Source organism: Corapipo altera, unplaced genomic scaffold (assembly GCF_003945725.1).
Source record: "Corapipo altera isolate COAL_440 unplaced genomic scaffold, ASM394572v1 60933, whole genome shotgun sequence".
Taxonomy (NCBI): domain Eukaryota; kingdom Metazoa; phylum Chordata; class Aves; order Passeriformes; family Pipridae; genus Corapipo; species Corapipo altera.
In genome coordinates this window covers 1,543-21,451 of record NW_020885147.1, presented here as the reverse complement: position 1 = coordinate 21,451, position 19,909 = coordinate 1,543, and the positions used below count along the sequence as shown (strand labels likewise).

At 54.1% G+C, this 19,909-nt stretch overlaps 1 protein-coding gene and 1 long non-coding RNA gene across 2 annotated transcripts in view; one reads left to right on the top strand and one right to left on the bottom strand.

Annotated features, from left to right (window-relative positions):
- The window catches only part of LOC113960551 (natterin-3-like), a 20,428-nt gene extending 8,775 nt beyond the window's left edge, over nt 1-11,653 (bottom strand). Inside the window, exons 1-2 of the mRNA XM_027670163.1 lie at nt 11,145-11,653; nt 739-811 (exon numbers count right to left, since the gene is read on the bottom strand). The gene's annotated coding sequence lies outside the window, so the exon portion shown is untranslated. The remainder of the gene's footprint in view (nt 1-738; nt 812-11,144) is intronic.
- On the top strand, nt 11,328-14,362 carry LOC113960552. Its single transcript, XR_003532056.1, has 2 exons — nt 11,328-11,452; nt 14,023-14,362. It is a non-coding gene; the product is annotated as an uncharacterized LOC113960552 (long non-coding RNA).
- Nucleotides 14,363-19,909: the final 5,547 nt, after the last annotated feature.

Below are 19,909 nucleotides of genomic sequence, written 5' to 3'. Positions count from 1 at the left end.
CTGGAACTGTGGCTGACGCTCTTCCCACATTCCAAGCACTTGTAGGGCTTCTCCCTAGTGTGGATGCTCTGGTGGCGAACCAGTTCAGATCTGTGGTTGAAGCTCTTCCTGCATTCCAAGCACTTGTAAGTCTTCTCCACAGTATGGATGTTCTGGTGGCTGATCAGGTTGGAGCTCTTTCTGAAGCTCTTCCCACATTCCAAGCACTTGTAGGGCCGTTTTCCCCTGTGGATCATCTGGTGGCGGATCAGGTTGCAATTGTGACTGAAATTCTTCCCACATTCCAAGCACCTGAAGGGCTTCTCCCTGCTGGGAGGCTGCTCAGGGACCACTAGGTCAGAGCTCTGGCTCAAGCTCCAGCCGCCTTCCTGGCACAGGCTGGGTCTTTCCTCCTGGGAGCACCCTGGGCTGGGTTTGGAGCCCCTCCTTGTTGGGTATCTCTGTGGCTTTTCCTCCCCAGTGACTTCCTGTGCCATGGAGCCATTCAAAACAGACTCTCCCACCAGGCTCTGCTGGAGGGATTTGTCCTCCGTGCTCTCCGTCCTCAGTTCGGGGCCTGGGGCAGGAAGGAAGAAGGACAGGGAGGGGATTTGCCTCCGGCCCAGAGGGAAGGTCAGGGACATCCCCCCAACTCCAGCCCCGGCAGGACGGCGATGGCAGTGGGGTTGTCCTGCAGCCGGGACCATGCTCAGCTGGGAGATGCAGAACAAGGCAAAGGGGCACTGACTTCCTCCTCACCTGCCTGGGTGTCCTGGGGCATCTTCCTCACAGCCTCCTCCTCCATCCAGCCAAGGTTTGGGAATCAGAAATCCTGTTTTGGTGGGAAAAAACCCAAAACAGGTTTTGGGTGTGAGCACGTTGGGTTGGGGATTCCTCCTGGAATGGTATCCATAAACCACTCCAAAACATGAAGATTCAGCCCCAAAAAACCCTCCCAGGAGTTCCCCCTCTCTAGTCTCTCCACTTTGGGGTTCTGGGGGTCCCCCTGTCCAGGCTGCTCGTGGTGCCATGTGTATTGGGGGTCACCCTTCTCCGGGATCTCTGCCCCCTCCAGGCTGCCAGTGGCCTTGGAATCCCAGGAGTGTCTCCTCTCCAGACTCCTCACTTTGGGGTCCTGGAGTTCCTCCCACTCCATGGTCCTGCTTAGGGATGCTGGGGGCTTTGGGGGTCAAGGGGTCCATTCTCCCTTCGCTCTCTGATTCTGGGTGCTGGATTCCCAGGGGTTCCCCCTCTCCTGGGTCTCACCCTCTCCAGGTTGCTGGGGTTCCTCTCTCTCCAGGCTCCAGTTTCAGTATCCCAGAGGTCCCCTCCTCCAGAGTTTCTCCTCTCCTGGATGCCACATGTCCCAGGGTTCTCCTATCTCTGTTCTCCCCCCCTCCCCAGGCTGCTGGGGCTCACCCAGCTCCAGTGTCACCCCTCTCCACTCTCCCCACTCTGGGGGTCCCGGGGTTCCCCACCTGGGTCTGCTGGAGGTCCCCAAAACTGGTGGACCCCCCCTGAGATGGGACACGTGGCTCCTGCCTGCTGGCACCTGCTAGGGACCCCCACCAAAAAAACCCACCTGCTGGGGACCCCCCAGTATCTCCCCAAGGGGCATTTGCAGTTCATTTTGGCATCTTTAAGCTGCAAACACCCCCTCCCCCCAAAAACCCAACGTGGACCCCCCAAGATATCTGGAGTGAGCTCCCCCTCCCCAGTCATCTGTGGAATGCAGGTGGGGCTATGTTTCCAGGGTGGGAGGAACTGTGATGGTTGTTCCTCCTCTTCCTCCTTTTCCTGCTCCCCCACTTCCTCTATTCTTCCTCTTCCTCCTGCTCCTCCTCTTCCTGCTCCTCCTCCTCCATCCCTCCTCCACCTCCTTCTCCTACCTCCACCCCTTCTCCCACTCCTTTCTGCATCCCTCCTCTTCCTCCCCCAGGCCCAGCACCCACCCTTGGTCCTCCCTTCCCCCCAAACCCATCACATCCTGCGGGAGGAGCAGCGACGGAGCTGGGGCAGGTCGGGATGGGGCAGCGCTGGGCTCTTGGCTGCTTCCACCCCCTGAGGGGGATCCCAGGAAGGGCAAAAGAACAGGAAAAGGGGCAAAAGTGGTGACTGGAGATAAAAATTTGGGAGTTATGGTCCCCCCGGGTGGTCACTTCCAGCCTTTTGGGCTCATCTCAGGAGCCTGGAGATCTTGGAGGGGGGCATGCAGAGATGGATGGGGGATCCCAAGAGATTTTGGGAACAGCATGAGGGGTTGTGGGAGCCCCTTGCTGGGGGGTCGGGCTGGAGACCCCCTGGTGCTCCCGGAGCCCTCGGCTGGGGAGTTGTCACCACCTTCTCCTGCCTGGGAGGGCTCTGGGGGGACCTCGGCTCCTTGGGCTCTTCCTGCAGCCACAGAGCTTGGAGGGACCCTCCTTGAGATGGGTCCTCCAGGTGTTCCAGGAGCTTTGGGCTCATCCTGGGAGTGACTGGGCTACACTGGGAGTGACTGGAAGGGACTGGGATAATACAGAGAGTGTCTGTAACCATACTGGGAATGACTAGGACCACACTGGGAGCAACTGGGAGCAAGTAGGAGTGACTGGATCTATACTGAGGGCAACTGGGTGTGACTGGGTGTGGCACGAGAGCCGACCCCTGATAAAACCTAAAATCCAATCAGAGAATGCACACAATGCAAGCCATCAGCTGCTGGTGCCACAGTGTTGCCTTGGTGTTATTGTGCTAAAACCATCCTGGGTCACCAGACATCGAGTCAGATCAGCTGCTCGAGGGGCTGTAAAGGTGGGACTGGCAGTCAATCACTTTATACTATACAAGTCCAGTCCCCTCTCATACAGTCAGGTTCTTCTGACATAATCCTCCCTGGGGTGTAGGTGTGGAGATTCCTCCCTTGGCTGGGGACACCTCCAAGGTCACTCCTGCAGGTTGAGAGCAGAGATCTCCCCAGAAGTGTTGGTCTGGGTGAGTTACATCCATCTCTAATTAATAATTATTTCCTTTTTGCAGGCTTTAATATAATTGCTTCTGGCTGGGAGTCCCCCGGGAGTCCCCCCCCAGCGCAGGTGAGTGGTGGGTCCCGGGCTGGCTGCGTGTGTGTGGCGGGGTCCTGGGCTGGCTGGGAGTCCCCCGGGAGTCCCCCCCGGCACCGCGGTTCAGGCCCCAGGCACGGCCAGGACAGGAGAGGGGAGAGAGAGAGTGGGGGAGCCTTGCCGGCAGTTGCTGCACGCCCGTGGAGGAGGAGAGAGCAGCTTCGGAGCACACAGAGGTTTGTTCCAGGTTTGGGGGGGAAGGGGAGGGGGGGTACAGAGGATGGGAGGGGGGATACAGGGGAGTGGGGGTGGGGGAAGAGAGGGGAGGGGTATCGAGTGGGCCATGGGGGTCCTCTGATTGGCGGGAGGGAGAGCGGGGCACTCCTGTATGAAGTGTCACAGGTGAACAGTGCGCCTGAAGATATGTGGTAACACAGTGGAGGAAGGATATGGTCAGGGTGGATAGTGGGGTTCCTTTAGAGTGATGGGGGTCCCAGCCAAGCTGGGGCCTTGAAAGGCACCCCAGCCTTGGATGTGTACGGGGGCCAGAACGGTTGGTCGGTTTGTTTGTCTGTTTGGCTTTGGCTCACCTGCGGCTACTGCCCAGGTTCGGCATGTTCTGGGTATATTTGCTTTGCTCTGTTACGTCCTGAAAGGGTGGGCAGGACAAAGGGTTGTTCCTATGATTGTATATAACTAGGTGATAGTAAAGTAGGAAATGTAAGACTTGCCCAAACCGTTCTAACAGGAACGTAGCCTGTGTGTCCCTGTGTGGTTGTGAGCTATGCTGGCGATGGTACACGCCTTCGGTAGGGTCGCCCGTGCCAGACAGGTCAAAACAGCAGGGTCAGACAGAATACATCTGTGGGCAGGATGAGCTCGTTAGCCTTCTGGCAGTCATCCTAGGAGAAGGACAACTCTAATCCCAAACCTGGGCAGATGGCGCTCGCTTAGCCCCGTAAGGCCATCCATCTAAGAGAAGGTCACTCTAATCAAACCTACGTCCTGAGGACCTTGCTGCCACCGTCCAAGCTCGCTCGGCCCTGGCAGATGAACCTCAGGATTAAAGGGTGGGTTCAGTTCCGCACATACTGCGTCTCACCTAAAAATCCATTGCGCAGGCTCGAAGGCCTTACCCATGTGCAAAAAGTCGAGGGTTGAAACAGCAGGTGAAAGGTGCACTGGAAGCTGCAGACCCAACCCTGCATGCAGGCGGTTCAGGATATTGGTCATTTGAGACTGACCGGAGAGGACAGTCTCTTGGGGCAGCACCCTGAACGACCAAGCAGCCTTTTCAAGGACAGCACTGCTTGCTCCACTCGGAGAGGGGCCTAGAAAAGGTGGCCTAACCAAAGCTCATCTCCACTTTCACCCGGTTGGTTTTAACCGCAGACCAACGGGCATCTTCTTCCAATGTGGTCGCACAAAGATCAAAAGACAAAGGCACACACCTGCCTCCAAAGGTATACCTAAATTAACTCTAGCACGTTGGAACATCAGAACCATGCTTGATTCTGTGGATAGTGGACGTCCTGAGCGACGTTCTGCCCTAATTGCCCATGAACTGGCTCGTCTCAACATCGACATTGCTGCTCTCAGTGAAGTTCGCCTTCACGAGGAAGGAAGCCTCAGAGAACATGGTGCTGGTTACACACTCTTTTGGTCAGGTAAGCCCAGAACCGAAAAACATCTCTCAGGAGTCGGCTTCATGATCAAAAACTCTATTCTTCCCAAACTCGAAAATCTGCCGACAGGTCACTCTGACCTCATTATCTCCCTACGCCTTCCACTCCACAACAAACAACACGTTGTCCTCTTTAGTATATATGCCCCAACTCTCCAAGCTGACCCTGCCGAAAAAGATAAATTTTACGCTGACCTGTGCTGCCTTACCCAAAAGGTGGCTGCAGATGATAAGATCATTATCCTTGGTGATTTCAACGCCAGAGTAGGTAAGAATTTTGAAGCCTGGAAAGGAATATTAGGCAAGCATGGTGTTGGAAACTGCAACGATAATGGTCGACTCCTGCTAGAATTCTGTGCAGAGCAACAGTTCACCATCACTATCTTCCAGCAGAAAAATAGTCTGAAGACAATCTGGATGCACCCCAGATCTAAGCATTGGCACCTCACTGATTATGTCTTGGTGCAACGGAGAGATGCCCGCGATGTCCTCCATACCCGCGTGATGCCCAGCGCAGAATGCCAAACAGACCATCGGCTTGTGCGCTGCAAACTCAACTTCAGTCTCACATCCAAACCTAAAAGGGGTAGTATCCCAAGGAGAAGACTCCAAGTTAACAATCTCCAATCAGCCACAGTAAGAGACAGATTCCAGGCAAACCTTCAAACTAGGCTCGAAAACCATTCCACAGATTCTGCAGATTCCTCCCCTGAATCAACTTGGCACCTTATTAAAAACAGTATCCTGCAATCCTCTGAGGAATCCTTAAGGTTCTCCCTCAAGAAGAACAAGGACAGGTTTGACGAAAACAATCAAGAGATCCAGGACTTGTTGAGGAAGAAGAGAACTGCTCACCAAGCACACCTTGCACTGCCATCCTGTCACGCAAGAAAAACAGCCTTTCATCTTGCGTGCAGCAAGCTCCAACAGAAACTCCGTGACATCCAGAACAAGTGGTGGGTCGATCTAGCTGAAGAAACTCAATTATGTGCAGATACGGGTGATCACAGAGGATTCTATGAGGCCCTGAAAACAGCATACGGGCCTACAGACCAGGTCCAAAGCCCTCTACTCAGTGCTGATGGGCAAACGCTTCTGACAGATAAAACCTCCATTCTGAATCGATGGTCTGAACACTTTCAGACTCTTTTCAGTACCAACCGTGTAGTCCAAGACTCAGCAATTCAGTACATCACACAACAACCAGTAAAGTATGAATTGAATACTGCCCTCACTTTAGGAGAAACCCTCAAGGCCATACAGCAGGTTAAAATCAGCAAGGCAGCTGGGGTTGATGGAATTCCACCCGAAGTCTGGAAACATGGGGGCCTTGCACCCCACACCAAATTTCACGAGTTTGTGGTGCGCTGTTGGGAACTAGACGAACTACCATCAGACCTTCGTGATGCAGTCATCATCACTTTGTATAAGAAGAAAGGAATTAAATCAGATTGCTCAAATTACCGTGGTATTACTCTGCTCTCCATTGCTGGCAAAATCCTGGCAAGAATACTCTTGAACAGACTAATACTCACTATAGCAGAAGGAATTCTACCTGCAAGTCAGTGTGGTTTCAGAGCCAACAGGAGCACCACAGACATGGGATTTGTTCTCAGACAACTGCAACAGAAGTGTAGGGAACAGAACAAAGGTCTTTATGTAACCTTTGTCGACCTCACCAAGGCTTTTGATACTGTGAGCAGAAAAGGTTTGTGGCAGATTTTGGAACGTTTAGGTTGTCCCCCCAAGTTCCTTAAAATGATCATCTCACTCCACGAGGATCAGCACGGCCAAGTCAGATATGGCAACACACTTTCTGAGCCCTTTCTAATTAAGAATGGTGTGAAACAAGGCTGCGCTCTTGCTCCTACCCTATTCACAATCTTTTTCAGCAGAATGCTCCAAAGGGCCACGGCAGACCTCGAGGATCAGGATGGGATCTACATCCGATACTGTACTGATGGAAGCCTTTTCAACCTAAGGAGACTGAAGGCCCACACCAAGACCTTAAACCATCTTGTCTGGGAGCTGCTTTATGCTGATGACGCCGCTCTTGTTGCCCACACAGAAGCAGCTCTGCAGCATTTAACACCCTGCTTTGCAGACGCTGCTGAGCTCTTTGGGCTGGAAGTCAGCTTAAAGAAGACAGAAGTTCTCCATCAACCTGCACCTCAGGAAGTCCCCCATCATCCCCACATCACCATTGGCCAATCAGAGCTCTAATCAGTCCAACAGTTTAATTACCTAGGCAGCCTCATCTCCTCGGATGGTGAGACTGACAGGGAGATAGACAACAGGTTAGCAAAGGCATAGAGAGCTTTGGGAAAACTCCATAAAAGAGTTTGGCGAAACAAACACCTGAAGAAAAGTACCAAGATCAGTGTTTACAGAGCCATTGTGCTGTCTACTCTCTTATATGGATCTGAACCATGGGTCATCTACCGTCACCACCTGTGTCTCCTGGAACGCTTCCATCAACGCTGCCTCCGTTCAATCCTAAACATCCACTGGTCAGATGATGTGACCAATACACCTGTTCTAGAGCAAGCAGCAGTCACAAGTATTGAGGCCATGTTACTGAGAACACAGCTGTGCTGGGCAGGGCACGTCTCAAGGATGAAGTTCCACCTCCTCCCTAAGATCCTGCTTTATGGTGAACTTGCCACTGGCTGCCACAAGAGAGGAGCCCCGAAGAGAAGATACAAGGACTCCCTGAAACAACATCTCAGCCTTGGCCACATTGATCACCAGAACTGGTCTACTCTGGCCTCCAATCGGGAGGCCTGGAGACACCCCATCTATAACGCTGCTGATGCTTTTGAGAACGCACGCAGGATCACCCTTGAGGGGAAAAGACAGCGCAGAAAGAATCGTGCCTTGCAGAATACACCATCTAAGGAGTCTTTCTGCTGTGCCTTTTGCAACCGGACATGTCTGTCTCGTACTGGCCTTTTCAGCCACCAGTGCACTTGCAACAAACATGGGTAGAGCCCTTCCCAAATCTTCGTTCGCGAAGCCCAGCCATGAATATAATTGCTTCAGTAATTGCTTCAATATAGTGCACTGTCCTATCTTACACTATACTACTAGTAGTTTTAGCCTTTATATTGTCTAGTAAATAATTCTGATTAAGATCTTTTGTCTGATCATTTGTTATAATAAATGATTCATTTTATATAAATATTCTCATTTGCCAATTATTAAAACCTGCGGGACAAAAGTGGTTCAATCACACCTCCGTAATTCCTTAAATTTAAACTGTTGACACAATCTGAGGCTGAGATTGGATTCAGCTCCACCCAGGCTCTTCTCCAAGCAGGGGTTTAGGAAGCCAGGGAGTCCTTTCTGCCCCTTGAGACTCAAGGGCAGGACTTCTTAATAAATTTTGTCTAAGCCTCCGTGACACTGGGACCATGCTGGGAGAGACTGGGATCATGCTGGGACTATACTAGGGGCAACTGGGTGCAACAGGGATCGCAGTGGGAGGAACAGGAAGCAACTGCAACCATGCTAGGGGCAACTGGGATCATACCGGGATCACACTGTGAGCAACTGGGCCCACGCTGGAGGAGACTGGGATCACACTGGGACTGACTGGGACTACACTAGGGGCAACTGGGAAGACACTGTGAGGAACAGGGAGCAAATGGAACTACGTTGGGGGCAATTGGGATCACACTAATGGTGACTTGGATCATATTGGGAGTGACAAGGAGCATGCTGGGGGCAACTAGAACCATGTTATGGGCAACTGGGATATAGTGGGAGGAACTGAGATAATGCTTGAGGTGATTGGGGTCATACTGGGAGTGACTGGGACCACACTGAGGGTGACTGGATTTGACTGTGAGCAACTGGGATCATGCTGGAAGCAACTGGGAGTGACTGAGAGGATGCTGGGGATGACTGGAACCACAGTGGGGGTGAAAGGAAGCAACTGGAACCATGTGGGGGGCAACTGGGCTCATACTGGGAGAAACTGGGAGTGACAGGGACAGTACTGGGACAACCTGGCAGTGACTGGGATCATACTGGGGGTGACTGGCAGCATCTGGGACCATGCTGGGAGCAAATGGCATCACACTGCAAGTGACTGGGTTGATACCGGGAACAAATAGAACCAAATAGATGGAGGCAACTGGGATCATACTGGGAGCGACTGCAAGTGACTGGCATCATACTGGAATCATACGGGGAGTGGTGGGCAGTGACTAGGATCATACAGGAGGTGACTGGGATCATATTGGCATTGACAGAGAGCAACTGGGATCATATTGGGGCAACTGGAATCATACTGGGAGTGACTGGGATTATAGTGGGTGTGAATAAGACCTTAGTGGGGGTTACTAGGAGCTACTGGGATCATGCTGGGAGCCAACTGGGGACACACTGGGAGCAACTGGGATCAACTGGCAGATACTGGAATGATGCATGGAGTGCTAAGACCACAGTTGGGGCAACTGGGATCATACTGAGAGCAACTGGGGCCACACTGGGAGTGTCAGTAACCAGTAACCAGGAATCATACTGGTGGTGACTGGGACAACATTGGGAGTGACTATGTTTACACTGGGGGCAACTGGGAGTAACTGGAACCCTGTTGGGGGGGGACTGGGATCATACTGGACTCATACTGGGAGGGACTGGCACTATGCTGGGGGAAACTGGGACCATAGTGTGTGCAAGTGGGATGTACTAGCAGGCTTATACTGGAGGTGACTGGGCTCGTACTGGGAGTGACAGGGCTCTGGGAAGCGCAAGATGGGGAGGAGGAGAAGCACAACCCCTCCCACTGCTCTGCATTGCCAAAATCCTTGTTCCCAGTTCCCACTCTGGCCCTGACCAGCAGATCCGCTCTGGGATCCCTTTCCCTGGGGTCACTTCCGTGCCCTCTGCCCGCCTTCCCGCCACTGGAAATCTGCACTTTGGAACCTCATCCCATTGTTTCCTCCTTCTCTTCCCTATTATTGTCAGGGTCCCCCTGCACCCCATTTTCTCAGGCACTGGGACCCCCTGGCCATTCCCGGTTTTCCAGCCCCCAGACCCCTCTTTCTTTGACTCCAGGATCCCCCTGCCCCCCTTTCCTGGCCTTCCCGCCTCTCCCAGTCCCTGAATCCCCCTTTTTCCTTGAGCCCGGGGACCATGATCCCTCATTCCCAGCCATCCCAGGTCACCTCACCCTCAGCCCCCCCTTTCCTTGACTCCAGGACCCCCTGAAGCCCCTTTCCAGCTCTCCCAGTTCCCCTCTTTTCTTGACCCTGGGACCTCCCAGATCCCCAGATCTCCATGTCTCCCCAGTTCCTCACTCCCGGCGCTTCCTGCAGGGGGGTCCTGAACCCTGAACCCCCATTCCTGTGCACCGAGACCCCCCACGAACTCCCTTATCTGAGACTGGGATCCCCTGCACCCACTTCCCTGGCTCCAGGACACTCCTGCTCCCCCTTTCCTGGCCATCCTGCTTCTCCCAGACTCCACAATCCCTTTTCCTTTATCTTGGGACCCCTGGACCCCCACTCCTGGGCATCAGGACCCCCCTGCACTCCCTTACCCAGCACTAAGCCCCCCTTGAACCCCTTTTCCCAGCCATTCCACCTCTCCAAGCCCCCAGACCCTCTCTTTTCTTTGACCCTGGCACACCCCGGACCCCCATTCCTGACTCTCTCAGCCCCCAACTCCTCCTTTCCTCAACACTCAGGACCCCCTGAACCCCCTTCCCACACATCCTGGGTCTGCCCATCCAATGAACCATCTTTCCCTGACACTGAAGGCCCCTGGACCCCACTTTCCTGGGCACAGGGATCCTCTGGTCCCCCTATCCCTCCTCTCCCCACTGTTAGTCCTGCCTTTTCTTGACCTTGGGACCCACCTGATCCCCCATTCCCAGGCACTGGGACCTTCCTGCACTCCCTTCCCCTGCTCCAGAACCCCTCTGGAATCATACTGCCTTATCCTGCACCAATACCTACCTGCACCTCCTTTCCTGCCTATCCCACCTCTCCCTGCTCCCAGACTCCCTTTTTCCTTAACTCTTGGACTCCACTTGATCCCCATTCCTCCCTTTCCGAGACCCCCTCTGCTTCACATCAGGGACCCCCTGAGACCCTTCACAGCCATCCCGTGTCTCCCCACCTCGTGACCCCCTTTCTCTGACACCAGGGACCCCCGGATCCCCCTTTTCTGGGCACAAGGTCCCCCTGGACCGCCCCATCCCACGTCTCCAAGCCCACGCATCCTCTTTTCTTCGAAACCCCCTTCCCCAGCACCGTGTCCCCCCTGCACCTCCTTATCCTGCACCAATACCCCCCTACACCTCCTTTCCCGACCATCCCACCTCTCCTCACCCCCGGCCTCCCCCGCCTTGACTCTGGGACCACTCCCAGCCCCCCCAAGCCCCCGTGTCCCCCCAGTCCCCGTGTCCCCCCAGCGCCCCCTCCCTGCGTTACCTGTCGGTGGCGGGGTCGGAGCCCGGCCCGGGGCTCCCCCAGTTGGCGGCCGGTCCGGCGAGGCCTGCAGGAGCCGCGCAGGCCGCGGATGGGCGGGAGCGGGAGAAGGGAGGGAGGGAGGAGGAGAGGGAGGTGGGGTCTGGGAGGAGCCGGAGCCGCAGGAGCGGAGAGAAAAAGAGAAGGGGGAGGCAGGGGCGAGACGGGGGCGCAGCAGCAGCGGGAGGAGCAGCGTGAGCGAGGGCGGAAGGAGAGGCCGGGAGGCCGCAGCTCCCCCGGGAGCATCGCCCCCCCCGCCCCGCATCGCTCGGGTGAGCGGGGAGGGAGCTCATCCCCAATATCTTGGACAGTCTCTGTGTTTGTTGTGTTTTTGGGGGGAGGGGATGTCTGGAGTTTGGAGGACTCTAAAGCTGAGCCGCAAATGCCCCTTGGGGGGATATTGGGGGTTCCCGGGAGGTGTTTTTTTGGGGGTCTCGGTGGCGGTTCCCGGCAGAGCCGCGATGATGGGTGGGGGTTGTTTTTCCTGGGTCAGGCTCTTCATTGCCAGCCCAATGGCAATGAAGCCCAATGGCGGAGAGGGGGCACCCCTGGGACCCTGAAACGGAGAGCCCGTTCACAAGGGACCCCCGAGACCCCTTCAGCCTGGAGAGGGGGGGGACACAGGAGAGGGGAGACCCCTGAGATACTGAAGTAGGGAGCCCAAAGAGGGGGCAACCCAGGATTCCTCGGACCCCCGGCAGCCTGGAGAAGGGGGAGCACAGGAGAGGGGGAACCTCTGCGAACCCGGCACCCCGAAGCAGAGAGTCAGGGGAGAAGGGACCCCTGGGACTCCCAAAACCCCCGGCATCCTTAAACGGGGGGCTACAGAGAGGGGGGACCCCAGGACTCCAAAGTGGGGAGACCAGAGATGGGGGACCCCTGGGATTCCCAGGACCCCTGGCAGCCCAGAGAGGGGGGACCCCCAGTACACACAGGACCCCCAACAGCCTGGACATGGGGGACCTTCAGAACCCCAGAGAGAGGGGAACCCTGGGAGGGTTTTTTTAGGATGAATCTTGGTGGTTTGGGCTGAGTCTTGGGAATGCAGAGAGGACATGGTGCTGGGGAAGGGAGTTTCCAGACGATCCAAGGGTGAAGGGGGATGCAGGGACTTGGAGAAGTGCAATGGGGAGTCCAGGGGAAACAGGGCATCTAGAGGGTCCTCCTGTCCAGGAAAGGATGGTCCAGTAGTCTGCAGTGTCAGGGAAAGGTGGTTCACAGGATGGGGAGACCTGGGATGGCTGAGAAAGATTCAGGGAGTCCATGGTGTGAAGGAAGGGGGCTCTGGGAAAGGCAGGAATGCAAGTCCAGGGGGTCCCAGGGTCAAGGAAAGGGGGAGCCTGGGAGCTGGGAGAGGTGGGATGGGCAGGAAAGGGAGTACAGGGAGGTATTAGGGCAGGATAAGAGGATGAAGTGGGGTTGGAGCTGGGGAAGGGGGTGCAGGTGGGTCCCAGTGCCTGGGAATGGGGGATCAGGTGGGTCCCAAGGTCAAGAAAAGGCAGGACTAGGGGTGGGAATAGGACAGATGTGGGGTCCAGGGTGTCCCTGTGCCCAGGAAAGTGGAGTCCAGGGGCCTCCAGTGTCAGGGAAAGATGGTTCACTGGGTGGGGAGACCCAGGATGTGCGGGAAGGAGGTTCAGAGGGTGTTGAGGAAGGGAGGAGTTGGGGACTGGGAGAGTCAGGAATGGAGGTTGAGGGGGTGTCAGGGTCAAGGACAGAGGGAAACTGGGAGAGCTGTGAGAGCCGGGAAGGGGCTTTGGGATGTCCCAGGGTCAAGGAAAGGGGAAACTGGGGGTGAGGTGACATGGAATGGCCAGGGCTGGGGGCTTGGGTGTCCCTGCGGTCAAGGAAACAGGGGGATCCAGGGACTGGGAGAGGCGAGATGGTCAAGAAAGGGGGGCGGGGGGGATCCTGGAGTCAAAGAAAGAGGGGTCTGGAAAACCGGGAATGGCTGGGCAGGGAGGTCCCAGGCCAAGGGAAGCAGGAAGAGGAGGAAGAACACCTGGTAGGGGCTGCCGAGATCCCTGGAGTGGGGAGAGTGGAGAGGGGCGATACGGGAACTGGGGGAACCTGCAGAGGGGGGAGGCTCGGGAGTTCAGGAACCCTGAAATGGGGGCCTGGAGTGGGGGTATCCTTGGGACCCCCAGGACCCTGAAGTGAGGAGCCTGGAGATGGAGGAGTCCTGGGACCCTGGCAGCCTGGATAAGGGGACCCAGAGAAAGGGGAGCTCACAGAAGGGGGACCACTGGCAACCTGGAGGTGGGGACAGCTCTGGGACAATGAAGTGGGAGCCCAGAAATGGGGGACCTCTGGAATTCCCTGCACGCCCATCAGCCTGGAGAGTGGGAGACCCCAGAGAGGCAGGAACCCTGGGATCCCCAGCACCGCAAAGCAGAGAGTCAGGGGAGAAGGGACCCCTGGGACCCCTGAAAGCATCCCTAAGCAGGGGGATCCTGGAGGGGGAGCAAATCCAGGACCCCCAGCAGCCCAGAGAAGGCCGTCATCCCTCAGAACACCAAAGTGGGAAGACCAGATAGGGATCCCCAGCAGCCCAGAGAGGGGGGGGACCCTGGAAAGGGGGGACCCCCAATACACACGGGACCCCCAGCAACCCGAACAGGGGGGACCCCCAGAACCCCAAAGTGGAGAAGCCAGAGAGGGGGAACTCTGGGGAGCATTTTCTGGTCTGAATCTTGGAGTTCTGACGTTTTTTGGGGGCTGAAACTTGGTATTTAGGAGGGTTTTATGGGCACAGGATGCCTGGTGACTTCTAGAGATGGACTTGGGCAGGAGGAACCCCCAACCCAACGGGCTCACACCCTGTTTTTCCCCACCAAAACAGGATTTCTGATTCCCAAACCTTGGCTGGATGGAGGAGGAGGCTGTGAGGAAGAGGAAGATGCCCCAGGACACCCAGACAGGTGAGGAGGAAGTCAGTGCCCCTTTCCTCCTCTGTTGTCCTGCATCTTCCAGCTGAGTATCGCCCCTGGCTGCAGGACAACCTCGCTGTTGTCCTGCCGGGGATGGATTTGAGGGGATCTCCTTCCCCTTCCCCTTCTCTCTCTGGGCTGGAACAGATGAACAGGAGTGTCCAGTCCCATAGGCCAAGATGACACAATGAATCTCTGCAGTTCCTGCAAAGTAGAGCCTAAACCGTTAAACAATTTTGCTGATTAACCTTCCCTTATGTAAATAGGGAGCATGTTGTTTTCTGCCTTGGATTGTATGTGGATCTTTTATACGGCCATAGACAAGGCCTGAACCCACATCATAGATGTTTCTTGACAAACCCTGTCTATTTGTGCTTTGTGAGTTGATGAAGTGTGACTCTCTGTCTGATGACAATCTCACAGGAACCCCAAATCTTGGAATTCCTGCGTCTTGACTGTGTGAGAGGAACTCAAGCTTTTATCACATAAAGTGATTAACTGCCAGTCACAGATCTATAGGCCAGTTAGGAGCTTACCAGCAGCAGGCTGTGTCTGAATGCAACACCAAACAGCACCCTGGCAGTCCCAGTAGCTCACCACAGAGAGCTTGCACTCTCTGGACAGATTCCAAGCCTTACTGGGGGGACAGGCCATCCTGCCACACTCTGCCCCAGACTGCAGTCGATCATCTTTACCTCATGGAGTGATAGTGCAGGTACCTCTTGCCTCCATGGGTAAAAGCATCCTCATGTATTGGGTCAGGTGCACTCATGGATATGTGAACACCAACAAAACAGCTGTATTAGAATAAAGCTAGGAAGCAATCTAAGCAAACCATTTAAGTGATCTAAACAAATCATCCCAACAACGATGTTACCACTTTGTCTCAAAGACTGCAGGCAAGATGCAAGTCAGGTCTCAGGGTCTCATGGGAGAGTCCACAGAACCAGTGCTGTTGCAGTGCTGCAGCCGCCTTCTCATCCCCCTTTCTGTCCTAACGCAGGACTTTTCTTTTGTGAAACTCAGCATTCACAGACTCCTAAATGACACTGGATAAGAAAACATTTTAGAGGCATAAGGTACATAAATTTGATCTCACAATCCCATGAAATCCTATGTGGATTTTCCTACCAAACCATCCCTTCAGGAGGAATCCTTTTCACAGGCCGCAGTAGCCAGAGACACAGATATTCCAAACAGCGTTTACAAACTGCTGTTAAACTGCTGGGACAGAACATATACAAATATGAACATTGCAAACTTTAAAGCAATCAGTGTAGCAAAAGCAATATAAGCTTTCAATTCTTCTGTAATTAAAATAACAGAGAAGCCTAAAAGAAACATAGAACAGATGACAACAAAAACAAATACAATGGTCATGGCACTGTCTGGTGTTCTGACAGTATTATTCAAATTGCAGTCTGATTCTTGTATATGCACCACCTTTGGAGGTCATAGGCTCATCTTACAACAGTTCTTAGCCATGTCAGAAGCCTTTCCTTATTGGTCTTTCTTGTTTACTTACTCCTGACCCATTTCAGGAATTCTTATTACAGTCCAAAACCTCTTGTCTTGGTGTGTCTCACTTGCAGTTGTTCAGGCCTTTGTTCACTTCTGCATAAAAGCTGTTTCCATCCATATCACTTTCAGTCCCAGTTCTGGTGGCACAGTTTCCAAGTCTGTCTGCTGAAATGGACTTTCTGTAAACAGTCAACTTGACACATTGTTAGTTCACACTGAGAGCAAAACAGTGTTCCCGTTTTGAGTTTGCCACAGCCCCCCCGAGCTCAATCAGGGCACAGAGGGCAGGAATATTCACAGGCTGTGAGCCTGAAACAGGCCCAGAGCACCCAGGGGCCAATATAGGTAGCTCTTCTTCCCCCCCCTTTCCGTGTCAGCCAGTCCAGCGGGCAGGGGAGGGCCCACGGCGGTGGCCGCCCGGTCCGTGGGACAGTGCAGCTCCTTCAGCCTTCGGTACCGCGTCCATTCCTGCCGGGCTCCATTGGGAACCCCCCTGCAGTTCACCACAGGGACGGGGCCAGACCAAGTCTCGGGCAACCTTCCCTTCTGACCTTTCCTTTTCGCTGGTGTAAAAAGTATCTTGCCCAGTTTTCGACTACTCCAGGGCTCTGTTGCTATAGCAACGACCGCGAGCCAGGAGCTCGAGCGGGCAGGGCCGCGCCAATTCGGGAGGCGGGGGGTGCCCGGAGCAGGACCCTTTTCCCTCCCCGAGACAGAGCCGGCCGACCCAGGCGGCGGCTTCGGGCGTCCGAAACTGGGCTTCCCAAGTCTATGGGAGAAAACCGAGGGTGTCGGGGGAGAGTGGGGGCGATCGAGCCGCCCTCGGTAACCAAAGCGACCGTTTCGCCGCTCACTGCAAAAGCGGTGACTTCCCCCGGAGGGTCGGCGGCGGTGCCGCTTGTGACAGCGCCGCTAGCAACAGCCGTCGCTCCATCTCCGCTTGCCGCAGCACAAGCGGCGGCTTCGCTTGTAGAAGGCGTTTTGCCTACAGAGGCGGAGAGACCTGGCGCGAGGGGGCAGCGGCAGCATTCGGAGTCTCCTCCCTTTTGAAATAGGAGTGGCAGCAGCTCTGGCGGGGGCAGCTTCCTCCCTGTCTGCCACGGGCATCTCGCCCCCAGCTGCTGAACGGCCGGGGCAGCGGGGTCAGCGCTGACAGCAGCGGAGAGGCCGGGGCGGGGGGCCAAGGGCCGAGCGGGGGTGCTCCCGCTCCCGCCGCAGCTGCTCCTCGGCCACGCCGCTCTCGCTCACAAGTGCCTCCAGCATCTCCAGGACGGGCAGGTGCGGGCAGCGGCGAAATCGGGCCCGGGGCTGAGCTGCATCAGGTCCCGACCCAGCACGGTCGAGATGTGGTAGACATCGGCGGCTATCAGCTGGAACGGACTCTTCTCCAGAGCCCTCTTCGGGCTACCATCGATATCCTCCATTCCGGAGGATTTAGAAAAGCCAGAAAAAACCTGCAGCTAAAACTTCCAGCATGGGGTTCAAACCCGTGGCGCTCTGGATTACCAAACGGGCTTTACTTTCCACACACCAAAAGTGACTTCAGGCCAAGGTAGGGTATTTTAAAGTAGAAAGGTGTCCCTTTCCTTCCGGCTGTACCAAGCCCCCTGAGTAACCACAGCACTACGGTCCACTGTCTACTGTCCCTGCCTTGCCTTCACCGAAGCTGTGCCAGGGGGGGTCCTCCACCTGCACCCCCTTAAGCATCCCAGGCCAGTCAAATTGCCCATCCAGGTGAAACACTTTTCACCCACAGACTGGGAAAACACTGACTTTTGCAACAACAGGGGCCCAAGTCTCACTTCCCAGCCCCACGGTATTCCCAATTTCTGGAGAAAACCCCACTTTATAATTGCTAGCAAAATTACCCAAAGGACCTGCTCTTTTATCTCACCCTTGATTGTTAGAAGCTGGGGCTTCTCAAGATCACTGCGGGAATTCTCCAAAATGTGCCGGCAGAAGAAGAATTTCCTGCAGGATGAAATTTCCCAATCCAGAGTCCCAGGTGTTCCAGGGTACTGGATTTCAATTTCCACCTTTCAGACACCAAACTGTTGTCTAAAAGACCGTGGAGAAAAAGACTCCAGGCCAATTTAGTGTAGGAGATAAGATAAAGAGAGTAGGTCCTTGTCCTAGTTAGAACAGCTGGGACCAGCTCATTACTATGTGGGTGTAACCCAAAACTGTGTATTCTACGTCCTCTATACCATTTCCCAGGAACTGTTAACAATAGACCATTTGCAGCAGCTGCCCAGAGCACACCTGACCCCTCAGGTATTAAGAGGCCTGTCAGATAGGAGGATGCTCCTGTCCTCACACCCATTGTGGAACTCCCTGATCTCAGGGAGGTACTGGGCATTCCTGCCTGAACCTGAGGATATATAATCTTGGGGTCTTGGGACTTCTGGTACCACTCTTGGGATCCAGAGAAGGACCAGAACCTTGACCGGACTGTGACCACCACTCAACCAGACTGAGACCACCACTCTCAACCAGACTGAGACCACCACTCTCAACCAGACTTGAGACCACCACTCTCAACCAGACTTGAGACCACCACTCTCAACCAGACTACCACCATCATTTGCACCAACAGTTTTTTTGTGGGAAATACGGCCTAGAAAAAACCGTACCTTTGCAGAGAACTGTACCTTTGCAGGAGTGGCTCATTACAGGGGTGAGCTGCAACTCCTAAAAATGCCATTTCAACTCCTGTTTCAACTGCCATTGCTGTTTCAACTGCCATGACAGGTAGCAGCCAATCAAATGCTGCGGTCACAGATTTTACCTTATTAGGTATGATTATCTATTGGTGTTGGGTTATAAAAGGAGGGCTGCTACTCCAATGAACTTGTCTCAGCTACACCCCCCTGAGTCCGTGCCTCAATACGCCACAGTTTTTCTTCTCTCCTTTTACTTTTGGACTTGGAGAACCACATGGGGCTCAGCACAGGAGCCAACGAACAACATCCTGTTCGTGCCGGGTTATACATCTGGGGTTTTGTGGGCTAAAACCAATTGTTTGTCTGTGTAATTGTATTCATTGTATTATTTTTATTAAATTGTTATTCTGATTTATAATCTCTCTTGAGTTGGGTTCATTTCCCCTGCTGGTTTACCTTTAAACCAGCACAGTCCTTTAATCTCGGGCCTGAGGCCCAGGGAATACACCTGACACACGACTCTAGACAGTGGTTCTATGATTTTATAATAAGGTCCATCCAATCCCAGATTTGTCCACCCCCAGTTCTGCCCCCTGACACGCCCCTTCGGGAATTGGGGTTGGGGTCTTTGGGACCCCTTTTTGCAGCACACACAGTTCTTGGAGTTCCTCCAGAGTTCTGGGCTCGAAGGTCGCTGTGTCTGTGTGATATCTTCTGGTCCAGGCCTTAGGTTGTTTTTCTCCAATTCTACCTTGACAAGAAGACTAAACACGCTGAGGGAATTCAGAGGGATTGATACAGAATGGGGTAAGAGAGTTGGGGATGTGTAAGTACTGTGTTAAGGGTAAGGGATATAATACAGCTACATTAAAATCTACATTCACTACACAGCTGCTTCTAAAATCTACAAAAGCTAAAAAAAAACCCAAAAGCTCTGAGGCATCAAGGGACACAGGTCAAGAGCTGCCCCCCACCTCCCAGCACCCCACAGCAGGTTGGGAGCTCAGGGGCCCACCCTGGACCCCCCCTCTCTCATCCCCCTTTCCCATCCCTTTTTTCTGCTTCCAATAATTTGTCTTGGCTTCTCCTACTTTTCTTTCTTTCTCTCCTCTCTTTTGGTTTTAGAAAATGAAGTTGGATTATCCTTTTGGAATTTAACATCTGGCCTCATTTGGGCCTTAACCTTGCTTGGGGGTATCTTAGAACCCAATTCCTCCCCTCATTTGTGAGTCAAGGCAAACTTTGCCAAATATCACTAAAAATCCCCCTAATTTCACCCCCAAGCCCCTTAATTCCACTCAAAATTCCCTTAGTTCCATGTAAAATTCCCCTCATTTCTCCCCAAATCCCTGATTTCATCCTAAATCCTCTTAATTCCACTGAAGATCCCCTTAATTCCACCTAAAATCCCCCAAATATCACCCCAAAACTCTTAATTCAACCCCAAAATCCCATAATTCCAACTAATTCCTCAATCTCACGGGAATTCCCTTAATTCCCAAATCCCCTTAATATCTCCTAAAATCCCCTTAATGTCACCCCAAAGTCTTTAACTGTACCCAAAATTCCCTTAGACCCTTCTAAAATCCCCACAGTTTCACCTGAAGTCCCGCTG